Below are 20,657 nucleotides of genomic sequence, written 5' to 3' on the forward strand. Positions count from 1 at the left end.
TGAGAAGAAGGGAATCTTCGGCCGGAGCGTGAAGCTGACTATTCAGCCCCATCCACATCCGAGGTCAATGGTGGAACTAAACCTCCACTCCCTCTATACGTCTTCATGGCTTTGTAGTTAAATAATTAAGCATATTGACAAGTTTATCTTTAACTTAACATTGAGCAGAAGGCTAAATGGGCCACAGATCAGATCTGTACGCTGCGGAGAAGAATCTATTACCCTGCCGGGAAATGAACCCCGTATTTCGGCCATAAATTCCAGGAACAGGGGGGGGGGGATGTAATAATATTAATTGGCGCGTACAAATTCTAAATTAGTTAGTTGCGAAATCACCGGATCCAGATGTCGAACAAGGCCTGTCGATCATAAACTAACAGATATGTACACGCTCCTGTAATTTGTCCTTGAAGTAACTGGCCTTCTGATTAAGCTCAGATAAATCAGGTATGCGGTAACAAATGAATTCCTTTTTCCTTTCGTGCAAACAAGCTTCCGTAACGCAGTCGGCAATTCTGATCTTACAGGATCTAACACTTCGCCACCAATTGCGGCAACTTGTATGACACGAGTGAAATGCGGTTATGTATAAGGCGCAGGCGTTTTCAATTCACTGGCTTGATAACCGTTTCGATCTAACAGGATACGGAGTTCGCAACAAACGTACACTCTACACGTTTCACGTTGTTCTGTTGAATGTTAAAAGGACAATATAGTTACTTTCTCCGGAGGCAAGGCTCCTCCGCTATGGTCCAGAAAACGGGACTGATTTCTCACTTCCCACGTCCAGTCCGCCGGTGTCCTGAAAATGGTTGCTCTTTCTCACAACTCAGTTTCTTTCCTGTGACAATATTATTGTCTCGACCTTACAGAGTGATTCTAAATTACTGTCGGGGTTTCCGTGGCCTATAATTTTCAAACCGTAAAACCCACATAGTGCTGAGGTCAGTAATGGTAATGGTATAGATACCAGGTCACACTGGGCGGTGTTGTCAAATAATTTTATAATAATTATCTATGAATTTAATTAATTAAGATATGAAGATGTATGGAAGGGTGGAGGTATAGCTTCGCCATTACTGACCTTGGCACTAGGTGGAGTATATAGAACACTGTAACACGGAACAGTATACCTAAATAAATAAAGTCAAACTCATGGATAACTTTACAATTTTATTCGAGGACGCATTAGAGTAATCTTCATACCGCTGTTCACGGTAGCCGAGCGGACTAAAGGACTATGTCTTCCCTCGCTCGGAAGCCGGGATCGTGGGTTCGAATCCCATATAAGGCATGGATGTTTGGTATGTGTTTATTCTGTGTTTGTGTAGAGGCCTTGCGACGAGCTGATCACCCGTCCAAGGAGTTCTACCGTCTGTAAAATGATCATGAAACTGAAAATCAGAGGCCAGGGCCCAAGGGGGCTCTAGAGACAGTGAAATAAAAAAAAATATTCATACTACTCTGAAGAGACTGTGAGGAGACGACAATTTCGCCAGCCTGTGACGCGCAAGGCGGGTAGTCTGTAGAGGCAGCCTCTGTTTGTAGCTTCCGGTCACGGCTGGTCTGCCTGGACAGTAGGTTCTGTTGCCTGCCTCCACTGTGGAACTGACAGCCGTTTACATACAAACATATGAGAGAAACCTCGTGGAGGTCTACATCCTCCAGGCTAAAGTCAACACACGTCTCCATTTACATGGAAAGACGAACACAGAGACGCTAACAAGTACGGGCTGCTATGTTACCTGCTTCCGTATAATACTGTCACGTGTTTATGGTTCCGTGACTAATAATAACGGGGTTTTGGATTCGATGATTGGGTTCATTAACACCTTATTATGACGGTCACGCTAGTCGAGCGGTCTAAGGCATGTACTGTCTTCGCTTGCTCGGAAGCCGGGATCGTGGGCTCGAATCCCACACAAGGCATGGATGTTTGGTGTTTATCCCGTGTTTGTGTTGTCCTGTGTTTAGGTATCGGCCTTCTGACGAGCTGATCACCCGTCCAAGGAGTCCTACCGACTGTAAAAATGATAAAAATGAAAGGAAAAAAACCTCGACACCATAAGGGTATAAGAGGCACACCTTGCAGATCTCTCATGATCACAAGTCTTCAGCCGAACCCTTCTCCTTTCACTGCCGATGACGCTCTCCACTCTCATTCTCCTTCTAAGACTGACTTCTGATTTACGACTGGACTACTTATGTAGTCTCGAGGCGGACCCATATAAAACACACCCGTTGCCCAGCAATGGATATATGCGAACCACATAGAAAACAACTCTTCCTCTATTGGCGTATTTACAGCGCGTTGTATAGCAAAGGAAGTTATCCGATTGTTACGGGAATATGTTTACCGAACAGTTACCTAGCAATGGGCATGGCGCGGACCACAAAGAAAACACTTCTTTCAATATCGTTTCGATTGTTAAGTGCCCGTATTTAGGGCGTTGCCTAGACATGGGTCTACATGTCACATTATACTATATTGCATGGAATGTGACGGCGTCAAGCTAGTATATTCAGCATTAGTCTGAACACAGGGAGAGCTTCTCCTTTCTTTAAACACTGCTTCATAGAATAACAATAAATATTGTTATATGACGTCTGAAAACCGAAACAGTGAGGTCACAATAGACGTTCATTGCTAGGCAACGTCTCAATAAACACATTCCCGAGGCAATGAATACGCAAGCAACATTCGACTAATATCCGCTGCTAGGCAACGGCGTCGTAAACACGCCCTCCCAACAACAGAAAGGTTGATTTCTGCGTGGTCCGTGCAAAGTTGTTATGAAGAAGACTGCAGTTGAGGCCGTTAAATGAAGAGATGAGTTTCGAGACGGCAGCTTGCCATGATAAGAGCTTGGGAGCAGAGGATTTCAACTGAGTTGACAGTTGCAGAATAATGGCAAGAAAGGAATTAGGCGGTGCAAAGAAGACTTCACGTGTAATTTGAAGTTACAGTGAGACTGTTATAAATCCGTTGCCAGGATACGACTACTGCATGTGTAACGGTGAATTGTAAAGTGTTGAAATAGCGATAGCGCTGTAACTGCCTGTAGTCCCGAGATGCGTTTATAAGGTGTCAATAATTTCAATCATCCAGTCCAGACCCCATTTTACAATTCACGCACAAACCCCACCCCCTACAAGTGACAATATAAAGTTAATTATGAAGCGTTCTAGGTGCTAATTCTAAATTACATTTTTGAAACTGCCTAGAATTATATTTATTAATTACAAATTCTAATTATATTTTTTAAACTGCCTAGAATCATATTTATTAATTTTTAATTTATTATTTCGTAAACTTATACATACTTCTTACATTTCTCTGTGTACAACCCTCACAAATAAACGACATACTGAATAAAAAACACTTTCTCGTTGGTAAAACTGGGGGTCGACTTATGTTGGGGCTTATATGTAACACGTGGCACTTGGAAGAAAATGACAGTTAACCTACTAAAACAATTACAATTATGATACAAACTGCTGTATCTGTCAAACAGAAAAACTTGGCCAACGTCAATTAATCTTTCTTCCCCTTCTGGAGAGACAGAGTTCAAATCCCACCCCAGAAATCAGTTATTCTAAGGCTCTCTGCGTTCTTTCTTCCCCCCAATCCCGTCAGTCAAGTTCTGGGATGGTTAGGTAAATTAAACCAAGAACAATTATTTTCAAATCCGTTCCAATTCATTATTCATTAACATTCCTATCATTCGATGCTATGTAGAAATAATCTTAATAACATGATTAACCCTAAAAGTGCCAAGCGTCGAGAATTTCGACCTTTACAAATATTACTACATCTGATAACACATGACATCTGTTGACATTTTAACTGAATTACATAGTCAAGTAAGACTTCGAGGGAAACATTTTCCGGCACTCAAAGCTCTGAGGAAGCTTTTATATTTTCATTAATTAAGAAAGAGCAGCGGCTTTGGTGATAAAAAATGGCGGTTTTGACATCGTACGAATTAAAGCTGACACCGTTCGGGTTTAATAAATCAAGAGAAGGAAACTACACAACGAAGATATTTCGTTTGCTATCGAACGCGACACTTCATTACTATGGACAGAAGGGAAAGAAGAAAGCAGGAAAGAAAGCGGGAGTGAAATAAAGGGACAGAAAGAGATATCCATGCGTCTTCATGGCGTCGTCATTAATTAAATATGGGGACAACTTTATCTTTAATGAAGAATGCCGCCTTCTTGGATCTGGCGCCGTGTAGATCTTGTGCGAACCGACGTTTCGGAGGAAACCGTCGCCTCCATCTTCAGAGTAAAAAAATACGCGAGCGAGGATCCAGCGTGAGCAGGTGGCTAGCCGTCTGCTATAAGTCTTTATAATACCGGACGATTGACAAAATAAAAAAAGAACTCAGCAATTCCACTGAAGAGTTACCTTTCCTTTTATGGTCACTTACCTATGTTGCCAGTAAAGGTAAAGAGGTAACAGGCCGTGGAGGGCCATAGGGTTGTGAGACGTCGAAGCTCCGGCATTTTTAAGACAATAGGCTCACACATGGCGGTGAGGTTGTGAGCCTTACGCGCCGACCGCACCTTTACCCTCAGGAAGATTCCTGGTACTCATTGCTGTTAGAGGCTGAGTCGACACCAGGACCATAGTGCGGCTGGAAGGATTAGGTAAATTGATAAATACAATGACCTCATCGGAAATCGAAACAGCGACTTTACGGCTTATAGAATAGTGCCTCAACCAATTACGCTACCTACGCTGCAAATAGCTACGCCTACACGGCTCGTGCTGTAACTCAGGCCAGTTTCCCAAAGCGGTGGCCCCGGTTCGAGCATAGGTCAGGTCATAAGGGATTTGTGGTGGACAAAGTGACGCTGGGGCAGGTTTTCTCCGAGTACTTCGGTTTCCCCTGCCAATCTTCATTCCACCAATTGCTCCACAATCACCCTCAGCTATCATCTGGGGCTGGTACAATAGGCCAGAAGTGGCCGCAGTACAAGGGACTTAGTCTCCATCCCAAGAAAAAAATGTCTATACAGCGCCGAATTATTGGATGACGGTAAATTATTGAACTGAAATTCAACGCTAAAAAACCTGAGTTACCGACATCAAAGTTAAGCAGATGTGAACAGACTCGGAAAGGATGTCCGAGTGTAGTGGTGGTGGCCTAACTTAAGACACTATCTCAGCATTAACCTGGAGACTGCGGTAAACCACCGAAACAAACATAAAACTCGGTGCTCCGGTCTTGATTCGAACCAGTAACCTCCAGCATACAAGCGAGAAGCGTTACCGCTGAAGCCAACTTGATCGTTACGAAAGATTAACTTTTTCCTTCTTTAATCCCATTCGCCCTGTTCTTCTGCGTAAGAAGTTTGTATTCTAATGGGCCCGAAATCGAAGCCTCGGGAGACGATCAGTTTCAAAATGAGACGTTCCAGGGTTTAAAATAGGAAGGGAGTTCATGACGAGAAGAGGGGGAGAAGACTGGCGGAAAATGTTCGGATTTCCTCCTTCCTGTAGCTTCTGTTAGTGTACCAAGATCTTATATTTCTCTTTTAATTAAGTCTTTGTGAACGAGAAGTGAAGAAGAAAGAAGAAGCAGGCAAGGACGGGGAAACGAGAAGAGGGAGCCAATTTGCATAATCGTCTTACTCGAATTAGAAGACGCGAGCAGTCCCCAACGGAAGAACTGACGGCGATGTGACCCCTCCTTCAGACCCCCTGCAATCCCCAAAGAACCAGCAGAGGCGTGGAAAAGGAACTAAAACTTAATGCGTACAGAGAGCGTCAAAAGTTTATAGACCATAATTTTAAATGTTCTTAAGCCTAAACCTAATTCACTTCATACGAATAACCAAATAGCTTCAATGACATTCACTGCAGTATCCAAGAAGTCAGACTAAATCCGTGCTAATGTAAAGTAAAGCTATCCCTGTAACAGGCAGTGGAGGCCCATAGGGTTGTGAGACGTCGAGGCTCCCATATATTTTCCAGACAACTGACTCACAGATGGCGGTGAGGTTGTCAACCTTACGCGCCGTTCACCCTTTACTCCCCAGGAAGATTCCTGGTACTCATTTCTGCTAGAGGCTCAGTCGACCCCAGGGCCATAGTGCGGCTGGGTTAGGTTAACTGAAAAAATCTACCTCATCGGGATACGAACCTTCCGGTTTGTAGCATACTGCCTCAATCAAATCCGTACTAGGAAGTGGTAACTATTTGTACCGCATGTTTTAACGCAAAATCACACAATATTCCGGGGACAGAATCTGTTTCTGGAATCTGTTTATAAGGTAAAAGGTAAAGCTGTCACTGTGCTTAACTAATTAAGCACTACACAATGCAGGAGTATGGAGGAGTGAATGTATAGATCCACATTTTCTTGACCTCGGTACAAGTTGGAGGCGAGTTCTCAGAAAAATCGAATACAAGATTTGAGGTCATTACAATAATGTCTATTACAGAATTATTATCTTCTGATATCTGACATATGTTTAATCCCGTAGGAGTTTACCGATATTTCAGTGGAACTTTCTGTTTCCGTCTTCAGGGTTGAAGAGTAAGTCAAACAAGGGACCAACAAGAAGCAAGTAGAAATCTCGCTGGTTGCTTGTCTGGCTTACTCTTCAACCCTGAAAATGGAGGCAGTGCTTTTAAATGTTCAGAATAGAAAATATTTTCCTGTGTAGATTTTTCTGTATGTTACACATAGCGTACACAATTTCCATTCAGATCTGTAGAATTTTTCACTTTACGAAATTATGATATTTTTGCGCCACCCTGTAAACATTATTTTACATTAAGTCATTGGATGTTTGAACTGACCTAATTGGCCGCGCCATAGCTCAAGCGGTTAGTCGCTGGCTTCCCACCGTGGCGGCCCGGGTTCGATCCCAGGTCTGGTCAAGTGGGATTTGTGGTGGGGCGTGTTTTCTCCGAGTACTTCTGTTTCCCCTGCCAATCTTCATTCCACCAATTGCTCCACAATCACCCTCACCTATCATCTGGGGCTGGTACAATAGGCCAGAAGTGGCCGCAATACAAGGGACTTAGTCCCACCCCACTAGCAATAAAAAAAACTGACCTAATCCTTCCAGCCGCACTATGGCCCTGGGGGCGACTCAGCCTCTATCAGAAATGAGTACCAGGAATCTTCCTGGGGGGTAAAGGGCGGCCGGCGCGTAAGGGTGACAACCTTACCGCCATCTGTGAGCTGATTGTCTAGAAAATGTGGGAGTCTCGACGTCTCACAACCCTATGGGCCTCCACGGCTTGTTACAGGGATAGCTTTACCTTTCTACAGATAAAAGTTTATCAGTATTCCCAGAAATTAGTTTATCTTCCAAGACATTGGCGCATTGCATAAAATTTATGTAACAGTAGAACTTAACGCGAGACCTAAGCGTCAATATGCCTGAGGTCGTGATTTCTATGCAATGTGACGAACTCTGCAAAGCTGGATTTTATATACAATAAATAAATATCGTCACAACGAATTACGTACAAGTTTAAAAGAACGCAGTTACAAAATATGGACATTCAATCAGTTCCAATTCGCGGGCACGCACTCACGCAGACGGGTCCAACACGCTTTCTCCGTCAAGTCCGACCGACCCGCAGCGCGCAAGTTCCCTACACGGTTGCGCTGTCTAGAAAACAAGCAGTATAGTGGACTACAATTTACCACTTGTTGCTTGAAGGAAGGCGTCATGAAACATCCGCTTACCGTGTGAATAGCATGTTTTAAGTTTACTGTAATCATGCAGTTAGTTAAGAAAGCAAACTCACTTATCAGGTCTCACTGTAACATGAAGAGCGAAGTGCCTCATTAACACGATCTCCCCGTGTTTGTACGCTTAATTTGGTAGAAACGGTAACCTTGGCTGTTGCTTTGTGTTTCTCTCCAGGACCTTGTCGATATTTGAGTAAGACATAAAAGCCTTTTCATAAAATATGTGGACATGTTTACTGTCCCTGAAGAACTAAAACATTCCGAAGTTTTCATGACTAGCATTTAGGTCATACAAGGATTCTCCGTCAACCGAAAACATTATATGAAATTAGAAGGTATAAAGAAAAGAAAAATCACAGCGTCAAGCCGTGTTCCCAGGCGAAACCAGCCTCTTTTCCTGGGGGTAGAGCGGCCTGGGCGTGAAGCTGACCATTCACCTCCTCATAGCGCCTTAATCTAAATATTTAATTTAATATAATCTATCTCGTCTAAGTATTTAAGCTATATATCATAATGTAATTCAATCTATCCCACCTAGGCATTTACTCCAGGTATATAATATAACCTACCTATATATCTACGTATCTACATAACCTATCTTTCAATGCATCTATCCAGTCTACCAAATTATATCCAAACTATCGAATCTATCCACCTATCCAAAAACTTCTCCATCCATCTACCCGTCCACTTCGTTCTTCCACCTCTACCTCCCCCCCCCCCNCGTTTGCACGGTAGCCCCATCACACTGAGCCGTAGCGCGTCCCACAATGCTCCTGGCTAAGCTTCAATATTTCATTCAAGCAGCATAGCAGCCAGGCTGTCAGGTACGCACAACCCTGGCTCTCGGTATCACGTCGGGGTCCGACATACTGCAGTGGATCAAAGCACATAGAATTTCAAGAGGCAGGTTTTGATACATGTTAAATTATACACCAAATGTACCCTTCCTCATATTTCCAAAGCTTTAAAAAGAAAGAAAAAAAAAAGTTCAAGCGGAAGTTTGTAAATGTGGCCAACAGATGTCACCACGTGTCCCAGTAGCCACCACGTGCCAAGTTTCGTGCAACAGTGATCTTCAATTCCTTGTAAATCTCGTGTCATCTTATTTATGGGTTACTTAACGCTCACAGTACATAACGTCCAATGGAATGATCACTGATACTAAGAACACAAATATATAATATATAGTAATACATTCCTTACATTACATGAACGGGGGCATGAGGTAGAGTACTTGGTTGAGGCATTATGCTACAAGCCGGAAGGTCGTGAGGTCCATTCCCGATGAGGTCATTGGAGTTTTCAATTGCCCTAATCCTTCCAGGCGCACTATGGCCCTGGGGTTGACTCAACTCTTAACAGAAATGAGTACCAGGTATCTTCCTGAGGGTAAAGGGCGGCCGGCGAGTAAGGCTGACAACCTCTCAGTCATCTGTGAGCCGATTGAATAGAAAATGTGGGAACATCGACGTCTCACAACCCTATGAGCCTTCACGGCCTGTTACAGGGAAAGCTTTACCTTTTTTACATTATATATATATACATTTATATTGCATATAAAATTATAAACACAATTATTTTACGTAGCGGGTGCATGAAGTAAAATACTGTGAACAGTCTAATCAGCGTCGTTAAATAACATAAACATCAGTCAATCGATAAGTTACAGGTTTTACACTCGATACTGAAACCACAATTTACAGGTCATGAAAAACAGAGAATAAGTTTCAACGTTGTCTTGTAGGTTGTGACACCCAATGTAAATGGACATAGGCGTTTCGGAGTCGCATTCTACCTGCATCTTCTGGCTTAAAATGTGGAGGATAAGAAATCTGTTGTGTTATATGGAGAGATTTAAGGTCCAAGGTCTACATTTCAACCCTGAAGGAGGCAGCATGTTCCTCCGAAACGTCAGTAGCGGCATACAGGACAACATGGTGTTACAGTCTACAAGAACGCAACGTGATAAATCATAGCAGTTAAAGCCTCAATATTTGTATGAGTAGAAGTGCCTTGTTCCCTTCTTCCTCTGACACCTGGATATCTGCATTTCACTACAATAAAGATCTCAACTTCTCTCTGGTACAAATCAGAAACAGGGCAATATGACAGAAGACATCAAACTGAAAGAGTTCTGACATTCACACGAGTCAAAGGACTCCACAATACAAAGGACACAAGCTATCCCTATCTTTCCTCAATTAATTTTCACAGTAATAATACGAAATGAATTTCAGTATCTCGGTGATTGAGGTCGAATAAATACGTTTCATTTTCAAAGTCGGATACACGCATCATGAAACCCTACGTCACTTGGCTGCACTCAGCTGGCGGCGACGTGAGTGTAGAGACGCAACCCCTTTGCGTCCACCCTACATACAGAAGAGGGGGTTGATTAACATAGGCCTAGTATGATGACGGTGACAGCGTCTATTGTAGATTTGTTAAAATTAAAAAAAAAATCTCAAATCTGACGTCACTATCGTAGCAGCAGCGTTTTTCAACTCGTGCATCGAGATATTCGATATGGACCTGTAAAATCGAGTCTGAATAACTTCCTCCTATGGGTCTCTATGGCCTCGGTGGTTCCCCGGCTTTCCAGAAGCTGCACGGAGCTGTTCCTCCACTATCAGCCATTTCCCGATTTCATCAGAAAAGAAAATTCCAACACATAACGTTTTCTTATTCCCTGTCCTCGCCATCTTTCGTCATTACTGCCCTCTAGCGGTGAAACCTGCAAGCACGCCAAGGCGCCTATTACCCAAACAAACTTGGAGCGATTCTCTACCTACTGATATGCTCCTTTATGCTGTGTCTGTCTTGGTTATTGCCCTGACGAATTTGGAATAACTTTTAATTTCTCATTTATATTCTGTGACTGCGGCGGCCTGGGTTCTATCCCATGTGAGGTCATATGGGAGCAAATGCGCTTAAAAGAAACAGCATCATACGTAAATCTACACTTCAAGAAGCGTCATCGTGAATGCTTAAGGCAAACATCAAAACTAACCGTGATAATAACAAAATTTATATAGTGAGCATTATTCATAGCTTAAGTGCATATTATTATAACATCTTATGTGACAGTGTTTCCTGATCGTAGTGGTGCGTCTCTGAGGATGATTCTTTTGAATCGAAACATGTAAGGCGAATAAAGACTGAAGTGTTGTAAACCTGTATGTCACACTGGACTGAAAATTATCCACTTTGTAATTAATAGTGTGACGGACCAGAATGAGGTAAATAAAAAAAACAGTCTATGTTCGTCCCTTAATGTCAGAGACCAAGTTTCACACCCATACAGAACCACAGGCCGCGCCATAGCTCAAGCGGTTAGTCGCTGGCTTCCCATCGCCGCAGCCCGGGTTCGATCTCGGGTCTGGTCAAGTGGGATTTATGGTGGACAAAGTGGCGGTGGGGCAGGTTTTCTCCGCGTACTTCGGTTTCCCCTGCCAATCTTAATTCCACCAATTGCTCCACAATCACCCTCACCTATCATCTGGGGCTGGTACAATAGGCCAGAAGTGGCTGCAGTACAAGGGAAGAGAACCAGAGGCACCGTCACCCCCTTACCAATCTTAAAACTAATATGTAGAAGAAATATATGCAGGAGAAGCAGTTCGACACAGATGCCTGTATACGTGGCTGATAATGATGTTCTTACAGTAACATAAATTCCAGTTCAAATGTGGGCGTCACAGAGGTGAATAACCGCCCTGATGCGACGCCTGACTGTAACACGCCCCTCAGGTGAACATCTGCTTTGTTGCGGAATCCGACCACCAATAGCCTCAAACACCGCGGTCACGTGATGCGTTCATAATAATCTGTTTTACATTCCAACACTTTTTTTATTGATTGATCATTGGTTTGTCGGAACTGAGGTTCTCACAGCGGTGGACGTGAAAAGTTCCATCTTCATCTAGGAGAGTGAAAGTCAACAGAGGTTTCGGAGTAACATATCGCCTCCATCTTCAGAGTCTTCAGATAATCCAATGTCTGCTTCCCAAGAAGGCCTCTGGTCTAGATTGAGCTCTGCCATCTCAGTAACTGACTGGCTTCCAGCTCGGAGAATGGAATTCGATTCCAGGCACAGGAACATTTTCTCTTCACCATCACATCTAAGCCCAATATGAACCGAGACGCTCCAGAATACGAGTCTATAGCGTTACCGCTATGTCAGCCCGCTCGATAATCCAGCTGCCTGCCCAGAGGATTCTGTGAGGCACTGTAAACCTGTCTGCCTCCATCTCACGCAATGTCCAGACCCAGATACCGTGGTGCTCCGCATCAGCGGTGCACTCTGTTGACAGGGACGAACAACTTTACCGAACGTCGGTGTAGAACGAATGACAGATCCTGGTGTAGGGGCTGATCAGATCCGAATTTCTTCGCGAAGACAGATTATCCTAAAACTTTTTAAGGTTTCTCAAAATCCCCTCTCAAAAAACCTTACAAGGAAGAGTACTACTTTCTTCAGGGATATAACACCGAGTTGTCTCATGAAATTCAATTATGCGAGAGAAGTGCATACAAAGTTTTTGGTAAGGAAAGTGACCATTAGTAAGTTGACTTTCAACGGGCTACTCAGCGTTATATCCCAGACGATAGTATTCCTCTTTAACCACCGCTGTCACAACCTAAAACCCCACAAGTCCTATAATAATTTTTTAAAATGGAGCAACGAGAGCTCAGTCGGTATAGAGACTAGGATACAGGCTCGACGACTCAGGAAACGTGATTCAATTCCTGGAAGGGGTAGCGATATTTCTCTTTTCAACTTCATCCAAAATCCTCTCTGGGGCCATCTAGCCTCTTATTCAATAGGTAGAGACCAATGGGAAGACCAAAATGTAGATGGGTGGACAATATTAAAATGTATCTTAGATAGGATGGGATAGTATGGATTGGATTTACCTAACTCATCACAGGGACCAGTGGAGGGCTCTTGTGAACACGATAATGAACCTTCGGCTTCCATAAAATGCTGGGAAGTTCTTGGGTAGCTGCACAATTGGCAGCTTCTCAAGAAGGGCTCAGCTCCATGAGTGAGTGAGAGCAGGCTCTTTCCCCGGGAGTAAAGCGGCTGGGGCGTGAAACTGATCACAATCATCTAGGGTCAAGGTTAAGAATACTGGGAGCTATGCCTCCATATTACCATTTTTCTACATGGAATACTGCTTAATTAAGCATAACGGACAAAATTATCGTTACCTTTAAGTCGTTAAAATAAATCATGAAGTGCCAGCTTACACATATTTGCCAGTTCGCAATTCATAATCATTATTCCATTCGACACCATGCAACGCTTGTAGAAATAACATCTTTAAATCATGAAATAAACGAAGGTGAAGAAGTTAAAGTGATCCCTGTAACAGGCCGTGGAGACCCATAGGGCTGTGAGACGTCGAGGTTATTACAGTGTCTAGAAAACCGGCTCACAGATGGCGATAAGGTTGTCAGCCTTACACGCCTGCCCCCTTTAACTCCAGGAAGATTCTTGGTACTCATTTCTGTCAGAGGCTGAGTCGACCCCAGGGCCATAGTGTGGCTGGAAGGATTAGGTCATTGAAAAAATCCAGTGATTCGAGTCTCACGGCGATGACCATGAACAGTAGTACACGATGTCGTATAGTCTGGTACAAGTTTACAAATATTTCAGAGGACCTCTTTGCCTCCGTCTTCAGGGTGAGAGACGGCAGAGTAAGAAAGCAGCAAATAAAGACACTCTTACTTGCCTCTTGTTCGTTTCACTCTTCGGCCCTGAAGACGGAGACAGTATATTCCTCCGAAACTCATATAAACTTCTACGAGACTGCACGGTTCACATCCCAGTAAACAGTGTTTCTTAAAGCAGGATATAACCTACTTTGAAAAGAAAACCTCCAACAGCCGAGGAAGCCTATAGTATAAATTCAGGTATGGGCAGGCACTGTGCCAAAACTTCCACAAAATGGTGTAGTGGTGAGGGGGGGGGAAGTGAAGACCACTTTACGTAACGTAAGGAGAATCCCCCTGACCGTCAGCCCCAGATATCTATACCTCTCGCAACGCATCATCTAAACCCATCTGAAACCATCAGTAAAACATGCCACACCCGAGGAAGAGGAGGGGGGGGTCCATCGCTGATACCTGACAGCCGAATCCATTGAGCGGCTTTTCCTGGCGGAGAGAGAGAGAGAGAGAAACAGAATTTCTCAGCGATTCCAAAGAGGATGGGACCTATAAGACGAAAGGCAGAAGAAGAAAGGTATATAGGTGGAGAGTTCGGAATAAAAATGGAGAACATGCAAATGATCATTCTCACGCTTCTGCGCACAAAGAACGCGCTGTAACTAACTAAGTCAAAATCGTGCACATAAACTTCGCAGGATGCAGTGAACGGAAATATGGAAGTGAATAATGGATTATGTTAAGTTCTGATGATTACACGGACGCCGATTATCACGGTTTTAGTCGTTTGAGGTTTTCAGAGGGCACGCGGTAGCGTAGTTTCTTGAGGCACTATGCTACAAGCCGGAAGGTCGCGGGATCGAATCTCGATGAGGTTAATTTTTTCGATTTATCTAATCCTTGTAGCCGCACTATGGCCCTGAGGTCGACTCAGCCTCTAACAGAAATGAGTACCAGGAATCTTCCTGTGGGGTAAAGGGCGGGCGGCAAGTAACACTGACCTCCGCGCCATGTGGGAGCCTAGACGTCTCACAACCCTATGGGCCTCCACGGTGTGTTGCATGGATAGCTTTACTTTTTTACCTTTACCAGAGGGCATAGTGCGTAATTTCCGAAGACGTGTAGAAGGAAGGAAAGCGAATGAAGAGGAAGAAAGGCAAAAAGAAGAGAGAAATAAAATAAACGTAAGGAAGGGCCTTCTGCTGCGTGTTCGTATTGCAAAAAATATGATACTTGCGAATTTTTAGAATGTAACGCCTTATAATCTGGTATATCGCTACCAAAGTTGAAACCTGTTCTGTCTTAAGCTTGAAAGAGATTCATTCTATGCCCTAAAGCTGGACCAAACTACACGGCGTTACGCCCCAGAAGACAGCAATGTTCACATTTGCCGCAGCGAGAAACTCAGAAGTTGAACGAGGCTGAGTTTGTCGTAGAAATGGAAACGCCTGTCATGAATTATTTAGCTGAACCCGCTAAACACTACTGTCAAACGTGTTGCCTATGCACTACGGCGCTCAGAGACTCGCACTTTGGTACGGGAAATCCTTGCTTATTGCGCGTTTATTTGTGCTCTTGTGTATGTACAGAAACGTCAGAACAAAACACTTGTCCTATCGTAGCTCTGATCTATATGTACCTTCTTCCTTGCTAATGCGTACACAGATTTTACACCGTTTTAAACGTTCCACGTTACCATGAAAGTGTGCTGGGATAGCTCAGTCGGTATGGTTACTCTGTTGCAGGCTGGATGATCGAGGAGCCGGGGTTCGATTTCCGACAGGGACAAGAGATTCTTTTCTTCTCCACAACGTCGAGATGAGCTCTGAGGCCCATCCAGCTTTCTATCGAATGGGTACCGGGGGTAAAGCGGCAGAGGCCTGAAGCTAATCACTTAACTCCATCTAGTGCCGAGGTTAAGAATGGTGGAGCTACACCTTCATTATCTTATACGTCGTAAGGGTGTAGCACTTAAGTATAGGAGTAACTTTACCTTTACAATGAAAGTATGAGGCTTGAGGTGACCTCGATGGTGAACGGTAAGATTGAAGTCTTCTGGGATGTGATACCAAGTCCTAGTACACGTCACATTGCGACCGACGGTCGGTCGGTCAGTCAGTCAGTCAGTCAGTAAGTCTTGGTGTCGAGCCCCATCTGGGAGCTCATGACCACATATTTATTACTGTTTGGCATTTACGGTCTTGTTTTTGTGGGGCGCCCTCTCTGACGAGAAGACGGCACTGTTTTTTGTATACGCTGCTGGCCCTTGACAGAGCAGTCTTTCTCGAGGTCTGAGTCCCTTGGGAAACACAACCATATTTTACTGTCTCAGATTCGAGACTTCCCTTTTCGTCGCCTCCTACGACTCGCAGGGTCACGGTGCCAGCGTTTCGAAGAAACATTTTGATACCGTCCTCCACGCTTATACCCTGAAGATGGTAGGGTAAAAGTAAAGTTATTCCTGTAACAGGCCATGAAGTCCCACAGGTTTGTGAGAGGTTGAGGCTCCCGCATTTTCTAGACAGTCGGTTCACAGATGGCGGTGTTGTCAGCCTTAAGCACCGGCCACCTTTTACCCCCCAGGAGGATTCCTGGTACTCATTTGTGTTAGAGACTGAGTCGACCCCAGGGTCACAGCGAGGCTGAAAGGATTAGGTAAACTGAAAAAAATCCACATCATCGGGACTCGAACCCGCGACCTTCTGGCTTGTGGCATAGTGTCTCAACCAAATACGCTACCGCGTATCCGTTACCCTGAAGATAGAACCAGTAGGATTTTCTTAAACACTGGTATATATCTGCCATATTCATTGGGTCGCCCTTTTCTCTTGAAGCATTCTGACATCAGCAGTTGAAGAAGTATTCTTACTTAATTTCATGACGTCACTAATTTCGTCATACTGTATCCCAAAAATAATTCATGTTGGTCGCAAAACAAGGGACTTGATATAGAACTCTGGTGTGACGTGAGGTTTTGAATCAAATCACTGTGGTACCACGTGACCCGGAATTTCAATTTTAAGGCACTATTTTTTACCGCATCCTCTGGAAACACTCCTCCCCCCTATCTTCGCAGCATCTAATCACTTCAAGACATAACCTTGCCCGTGAATTACCGAATCCCTATACAAAGCAAAATTTGGGGGGGGGGGGGAAACTTGCTACGCAATTGCGACATAAAGGGACTAGGTAAAAAAAATGCGAACAAAACGGAAAAAACGGGTTGCTCCGGGGNNNNGAGGCGGCCACTACAAAATTGAGGAAAAAGAATAAGAAGCCGAAGTGGCGCAATGCGGTGGGCCCCTAATGATGTTACATGAAGGATATTTAAATTGGACAAAATTGATGTATCAAAAGATTTGTTAGCGGGCCCCTTTCAGAGGGACAGGAAGAATAGCACAGAAGATTTTTAACGTTATACGAAGAGAAGGCTGGGTCACAGCGTAAGAAAAAATGGTGAAGCCAGTTCCTTAAACTCCGTGGCCTATAGTCCGCAAGCGAAATATACCGACCGAGCGATCGCCGCTTGTCGGCGAAGTTAATACCAACTTTTGCGGATAGATGGGTGTCGCGTGTTCAGCGCAACGAATCCCCACGGCCGTTAATATCGGTTTTTTATACCGGAGCTGCTATTTCCTTGAAATAGTTCCACGATTATCATCACGAGGCCGAGTGAACCCAGTTCCAAACCCATTACTTCTCATAAAATCTGGTAGCGCCGTGAATCGAACCCGGAACCTCTGGATATGTAGCCAGGAACTCTAACCTCTAGACCACAGAGGCGGTCTGAAGTCTGTCACTGTACCAGAAAATGTATTTGGCATGTGTGGTCAAAAAAAAAAGTAGAAAACTGAAGCAGACATGAGACTGTGGTCATTCATTGGTTAAGAGGAAGTGGCTCTATGATGCTGATCGTAAAATGATTATCGGAACACTTCAATTACACACAGGGATCTTTCGGTTACCCTGCATTTAAATTTTCTCTCTTCCATGTTTTATCTAAACACGTACAACTCTATAATTTTGTCTGCTATTTTTGAGGGGCGCTATGCTCTTTCACATTAAGGGAACAACGCACGCTGTGGGTGCTACAGGTGCGGGGGAGAATATTTAGACCCAAGGAGGAGGAAGTAACAGGAGACTGGAGAAAGTTCTGCAATCTGCAATCATCTCCAAATTATTGTTTGTATCGTCAGATCAGACAGGATGAGATGGGTCAAGCACATAACGTGCAAAGAAGGGAAGAGAAATTCATACAAAAATTTCGAATAAAATCCGAATGAAACGGAGTGTCAGTGCCTGGGGTTATAAATGGGGCACCCTATTCCTGGGGAATATAAATATTGGGACCTGGCCTTCCTGGTTAGGGGAGTCTAGAATTTGACAGTAAAATGTGGTCATGAGTCCCACCGGACACGGACCTGAGAATGACTGCGCTGACGAGGACCAGCAGCAATTGTAAACGACAGACCCATCCTCTCGTCAGACAGGATGTTACATAAGTACTTCAACCGTAAGTGTTCAGTTGGAAAATAAAATTACTGGTCGTGATCCTCAAGGGGCTTCTCGCAAGACGAACTGATTGGCGGTAAAGTCACTCTGACTGAATGAAACAGACCACCAAGAGGACTTAGGGGGTATATAGGAGTATAATATTAAAACAGGTCTTAAGCAAGTACGACTGAAGGGTAGTGACTGGATTCATTTGGTTCAGGATAGGGACCTCTTGTGAACATGGTACTGGACAATTGGTAGATAATGTCGCGAGCAGGGAGCAACTGTTAATTAGTTACGCATTATTGTCTATTATAATATAAAAACAATTCCGAATGTGGTTCGAAAAGAATGCCGTAACATATGTACAGATTTTGCTTCCGAAGTGAGACAAGGGGCTGCTTCCAGCGTGGATAATAACGGTATAGAAACAGAACCAACTCACTAATTAATTAACTGTAAGGAGACGAGTCTTTCTTGAAAAACCGCCAGTCACTCAACTACTCAAGAATTTCCCAACATTTTATGGAACCGTAAGGTTCATTAACGTCTCTATCCTGAGCCATACGAATCCAGTCCATAGTACCGCCTCCTATGTATAGTAAGATCCGTTTTAATATTATCCTGCCACTACCGTCTAAGTCTCATTCCTTCTGGTATTCCCACCAAAATCCTAGACGGATTCCTAATCTTCACCATGAATTCTACATGCCCTGCCCATCTTATCCTCCTTGACTTGATCATTGCAAATATATTTGGCGAGTAGCACAAGCTGTGAAGCAGAAATTGGCCCATGTAAAATGCTTCTAACCCTTTATAAATAAAATGCATTGCAACTATTTCATCTTTCAGTTACATCTGTCACAGGGCCGCGCCATAGCTTAAGCGGTTAGTCGCTGGCTTCGCACTGCGGCGGCCCGGGTTCGATCCCGGGTCTGGTCAAGTGGGATTTGTGGTGGACAAAGTGGCGCTGGGGCAGGTTTTCTCCGAGTACTTCGGTTTCCCTTGCCAATCTTCATTCCACCAATTTTTCCATAATCACCCTCACCTATCATCTGGGGCTGGTACAATAGGCCAGAAGTGACCGCAGTACAAGGGACTTACTCCCACCCCACTACATCTGTTATAACGCTGCAGTATATAAAACAACTCATCACAATCACTATGCATAATTTCCACCTTCAGCGCTTGAAACATAGAAAAAAGAAAGAAAGACAGGGAGACCATGTTATTATTTGAGCATCTGTTCCGCTGCGAATACCTGAACACACCCTATGGGGTTCCACGCTCCATGGGTCCGGAACACAACGTGCCGTGACTACGTCAGCGTTGCCAACATTACAAAATGTTAGCGATTATTATCGCGCGGTCGTAAGTTTAGAGCTTGTAGGAATATTAAAGGGCCGTACACAGTAGCAAACTTATGACTCCGCTAACTGCGTTACTGAACAAACGGCCCCCAGGGAAAGCCAGGGGGTTAAGATATCGCGTGTGGGGGAGGGGGCTGGGGGGCAGCCATCTGCACAGCAGTTTATGCCGCCTCTCACAGTAACCCACACACACCAAATCGAAAGATATTACATACACTCGCATGACCTGCAACTTCGGAGACAAGGTCGTTAATTAATGGGATATTATAGAGGATTCAAATTGGGCTGACTAATTAGTATAACTCCGAATTCCTCTGTGGAGTGAAATTTATGCCTTGCGAAGGGAATTACTGTCAATATTACGATTATCCATTGATTGTGGCCGCGCCATAGCTCAAACGGTTAGTCGCTGGCTTCCCACCGCCGCGGCCCGGGTTTGATCTTGGGTCTCAAGTGGGATTTATGGTGGACAAAGTGGCGCTGGGGCGGGTTTTCTCCGAGTACTTCAGTTTCCCCTGTCATTCTTCATTCCACCAAATTCTCCATTATCATAATCACCCGGGGCAGGCTACAATAGGCTAATCAGTCGCCGCCGTGCCGAGTGGACCCAGTTGGACTCCACCACCGACTAAGCGAATTTAAAAAAAAATCCATTGATTGTAAAATTTACATATGTCACGGCTTTCAATTACAGACACGCATAAAGAATTTGTTTTCCTCTCGCTCCCAATTTGGAGTACAGGCTGATTTCTCAGTTTCATTTTTTATTTTTACAGACGGTAGGACTCATCGTCGCAAGGCGGCTACCTAAACACAGGACAACACAAACACAGAATAAACGCATACACACACCAAACATCCATGCCTTGTGTGGGATTTAAACCAATAATTACCGCTTGAGGCCAGCTGAAATCGCGAATATCCCGAATACTACGCAGGAGCTTGGTTATTTGGGGGGGGGGGTTCAAATGCAATGGTAATATGCAGGGCCCGGATTTTTATGACCTGAAAATATTTAAAAAATGACCGAAAAAATCCAGAAAAATGACCTAAAATATGATCCAAAAATGTAATATGCAGGGCTCGGAATTTGAGGACCTGAAAATATTTAAAAATGACCGAAAAATCCAGAAAAATGACCTAAAATATGACCCAAAAATGTAATATGCAGGGCTCGGATTTTGATGACCCAAAAATGTTTAAAAAATGACCGACAAAATCCAGAAAAATGACCTAAAATATGACCGAAAAATGTAATATGCAGGGCTCGGATTTTGATGTCCTGAAAATATTTAAAAAATGACCGAAAAAATCCATAAAATGACCTAAAATGTAATATGCAGGGATCGGATTTTGATGACCTGAAAATATTTTAAAAAATTACCAAAAATCA

The 20,657-nt window shown here is 43.9% G+C and overlaps 1 protein-coding gene across 6 annotated transcripts in view; it reads right to left on the reverse strand.

Annotated features, from left to right (window-relative positions):
• LOC111868278 (caskin-2) overlaps positions 1-20,657 on the reverse strand; it is a 433,019-nt gene that overhangs the window by 137,896 nt on the left and 274,466 nt on the right. Inside the window, exon 1 of one of the 6 annotated variants that reach the window (XM_023858789.1) lies at positions 4,437-4,495. The exons of the other annotated variants lie outside the window; for them this stretch is intronic. The gene's annotated coding sequence lies outside the window, so the exon portion shown is untranslated. Of the gene's footprint in view, positions 1-4,436; positions 4,496-20,657 lie in introns of those variants that run through there. 6 annotated transcript variants of the gene reach the window in all.

The sequence above is a fragment of the Cryptotermes secundus genome, unplaced genomic scaffold (genome assembly GCF_002891405.2).
Source record: "Cryptotermes secundus unplaced genomic scaffold, Csec_1.0 scaffold1003, whole genome shotgun sequence".
In the NCBI taxonomy this organism is placed as follows: Eukaryota; Metazoa; Arthropoda; class Insecta; order Blattodea; family Kalotermitidae; genus Cryptotermes; species Cryptotermes secundus.